General features: G+C 44.6%; 1 pseudogene; it reads left to right on the top strand.

Moving 5' to 3' along the window:
• The first annotated feature begins 1,645 nt into the window (after nt 1–1,645).
• Nucleotides 1,646–3,311, top strand: Cct6a-ps17 (chaperonin containing TCP1 subunit 6A, pseudogene 17; annotated as a pseudogene).
• Nucleotides 3,312–4,026: the final 715 nt, after the last annotated feature.

Genomic DNA, 4,026 nt, shown 5'->3' with positions numbered 1-4,026 from the left:
ACAATTCAGCACCTCATTAATACCAATATTATTACATGTGTGGTTTTCATTTCACATTTAATATTTATTTTTTTTCTCAGGAGGAGGCCAGGACTAAATTAAGCATGTTAGAGTCATCCAGAACTAAGGTCAGGAAGGTACTGGTAGACGGGGAGAAGCCAGGATTTCTGCAAGAAGCAGGGACTGTGTGACTGAACTCAGCTGATGCCCTGATGCTCAAATGGGAACGGTATCCTGGCAGTCCAGATCCAAGGAATACCACAATGCCACACTGCAGAACAAACCTCACATAAGAGATTTATGGGGAAAGGCACAAGAGGCTCGCTGCTGCCTCTGCTCTGGATAGAGACAGCAGGGAACCGAGCAGGAAGCAGGCTTTATATAGGGTTTCTTGTGTGTGTGTGTGTGTGTGTGTGTGTGTGTGTGTGTGTGTGTGTGTGTGCGCGCATGCACACATGTGCGTGTTGTTGGGGCAGTTCCAGAGTGGCCTGGGACTGGAAGGATTTGAGGTTTGGACTGGGATACTGAGGCAAGTTCAAGGATTGGTGGGATTTTCTGGTCTGATCTTGGGGGTTTTTGTTTGTTTGTTTTGTTTTTTCCTGTAGGGAGGGACTTAGCCACTCTCCCTCTTCGAGGGCCTGGGAAACACCTTTTAGGCCCTTACAGAAGTCGGGTTGGGGAGCAGGGTCTAGCTGCTTGTTTCTCAGGGTCTTCCACTCACCGACTATCACTGGGAACCTTAAAGATGAAGTGGACTTTGGACTGATTAAATTAAAACCATAGGATGAATGCACACATCGACATTGATTTGCCCACCTATTCATTCTGAGGCAACGGCCCCTTCCAGTGACTGAAGTAAAACCACAGGGTGAATGCACACATTTGCATTGATCTGCCCACCAGCAGCTACTCCCTCCAATCAGGGTAAAAGATCTTTAGAGACAGCCTACTTGCTTCACAGATGAGAAAAACTGAAACTCAGCAAAGTTAAACAACTTGGTCACTGTCATCTGCCCTATTCCAAATAGACCCGGAGCAGAGCTGAGGCCTCTTTTGTTGCTCAGTCCCATGCAGGAGGGATACCTCCTCTTTCCCCTTCATGTGCTTTTGTGATGGGTTTATCATGGTAGTGCCTATTGGCTGGCCTTAAACACAATAGAAAACCACTGGAAAAATCGGTGGTTTAATTCCTTCCTGGAACTAAATTTGTGTGCTAGAAACTATAGGAGGACATTCATATGTGGAATTTTGTTTTAGTTGGACTGATAAGAACTTTATCTTTGGAATGAAAATCCTGGGGAAGTAAAGCTGTTTCTAATCTATTTCCAGTAAAGTTGAAAGGGCAGTGAAGTACTTTGAACTTTTCTTCAGTAGGATAAAAGTCTAATGCTCACATGATTTTCCTCCTCTTCCTCCTCCTCCCTTAAGTTCTTTTAGTCTGTGGATATGTAGCAGCTGGGACCAGGCAGCACGTTCAAAGGGTGTTGTGAGCTGAGGGCTAAAAGTATTATGAGCCCATGATTATGAGAGTTTGGGATTTTGTTCTCATGTAGGTCCTGGGACAACATGAAATGGTTCTGAACATTCTGCCTAATTCTGTAATGAGGGAGAATGAGCTGGGAGCATGTGTGATAAAAAAGAAAAGCTCGGCATAGAGCACGTTGTTCTCGGCCTCTCCCTGAGCTAGACCAGCCATGGCGGCGGTGAAGACCCTAAATCCCAAAGCCGAGGTGGCCCGGGCGCAGGCAGCGCTGGCGGTGAGCATCAGCACGGCACGGGGCCTGCAGGATGTTCTGAGGACCAAGTTGGGGCCTAAAGGCACCATGAAGATGCTTGTATCTGGTGCTGGAGACAACAAACTTACTAAAGATGGCAATGTGCTACTTCATGAAATGCAAATTCCACACCCAACAGCCTCTTTGATAGCAAAAGTGGCTACAGCGCAGGGTGACATAACCGGCGATGGCACTACATCCAATGTCCTCATCATCGGAGAGCTGCTCAAACAAGCGGACCTCTACATTTCTGAAGGTCTTCATCCCAGAATAATAACTGAAGGTTTTGAAGCTGCAAAGGAAAAGGCACTCCAGTTTTTGGAACAAGTCAAAGTAAGCAAAGAGATGGACAGAGCAGCACTCATCGATGTGGCCAGGACATCTCTGCGGACTAAAGTTCATGCTGAACTTGCAGATGTCTTGACAGAGGCTGTGGTGGACTCCATTTTGGCCATTAGGAAAAAAGATGAGCCCATTGACCTCTTCATGGTTGAGATCATGGAGATGAAGCATAAATCTGAAACTGATACAAGCTTAATCAGAGGGCTTGTTTTGGATCATGGGGCGCGGCATCCTGATATGAAGAAAAGAGTAGAAAATGCCTACATCCTCACATGCAACCTGTTCTTGGAGTATGAGAAGACAGAAGTGAATTCTGGTTTTTTTTTTTTTTTTACAAGAGTGCAGAAGAGAGAGAGAAACTAGTAAAGGCTGAAAGAAAATTCATTGAAGATAGAGTTAAAAAAATCGTAGAACTGAAGAAGAAAGTCTGTGGTGATTCAGATAAAGGATTTGTCGTTATTAATCAAAAGGGGATTGACCCCTTTTCCTTAGATGCCCTCGCGAAAGAAGGTATTGTAGCTCTCCGCAGAGCCAAGAGGAGAAACATGGAAAGGCTGACTCTTGCTTGTGGTGGGATAGCTCTGAACTCCTTTGATGACCTGAATCCTGACTGTTTGGGACATGCAGGGCTTGTCTATGAATATACATTGGGTGAGGAGAAGTTCACCTTTATTGAGAAATGTAACGATCCCCATTCTGTCACTTTACTGGTTAAAGGACCAAACAAGCACACGCTGACTCAGATCAAGGATGCAATCAGAGATGGCTTGAGGGCTGTAAAAAAATGCTATTGATGACAACTGTGTTGTCCCGGGTTCAGGTGCAGAAGTGGCACTGGCAGAGGCTCTGATTAAATAGCAGCCCAGTGTGAAGGGTAGAGCTCAGCTTGGGGTCCAGGCATTTGCAGACGCCTTGTTCATCATTCCCAAGGTTCTTGCGCAGAACTCCCGTTTTGACCTTCAGGAAACATTAAAGTTCAAGCTGAACATTCAGAATCCGGTCAGCTTGTGGGTGTGGATCTGAACACAGGTGAGCCAATGGTGGCCGCAGAAATGTGTGTGAAGAAGCAGCTGCTTCACCCCTGTACTGTGATCGCCACCAACATTCTCCTGGTTGACGAGATCATGAGAGGTGGGATGTCCTCTCTGAAGGGCTGAAGTCTGCCTGGGATGCTACAGAATGTTGGGAGGGGGTGAGGGTTTTTTTTGTTCAAGCTTCAAGTGATTTGGAAAAGAATTTTCTCTTCCTGATTGGAGAAAAGGAGCAGGACATTTGGCACCTATTCAAATTATAATACTGTAAATTTTTATTTAATTTTTTTGCATTGAGTGAACACACTTAAAGTAGGTCTTTTTAAATCCACTGAACAAGATGTTTTCGTTACAGTGATACAAAATTACATAATAAGATAAGCATTGTTGTCTACCTTGTTCCTCAAGTGTTCTTTGAAATTTTGTAATGGTTTTCTCCTAAATAAGGCCTGGTGATGCCTGCCTGTAAGCCTAGCACTTTGGAAATAAAGTCAGAAGTTCTGCACCAAGAAAAAAAAAAGAAAGAAAGAAAGAAAGAAAAAAGAAAAAGAGAAAAGCTCAAACAATTGGAGCCAGGCAGAAAACATATCAAATCATTGCAGAGGCTGGCGATGTATCTCAGCAGTAGATCACTTGCATAGTATGTGTGGAGCCCTGAGTTTGAGCCTCAACCTGCCCCCATAAATCATCAAGAATAGAAGTTTTTGTTGTTGTTGCTGTCGTTTTTTTAAGAAGGCCTGAAATGGGGTTTCAGAGCTATGGATTATCTTAATTCGAGTGGCCTCAGAAGCTGGCTTTGCAACAAAGGATTCCGATGCATGAGCTGTTTGGAGGAGATAACCCTAGGATCCCTGGCTAAGGACAAGGAAATGGAGAGG

This window comes from Rattus norvegicus, chromosome X (genome assembly GCF_036323735.1).
Source record: "Rattus norvegicus strain BN/NHsdMcwi chromosome X, GRCr8, whole genome shotgun sequence".
Lineage (NCBI taxonomy): Eukaryota > Metazoa > Chordata > Mammalia > Rodentia > Muridae > Rattus > Rattus norvegicus.
This window is presented reverse-complemented; position numbering and strand designations above follow the sequence as displayed.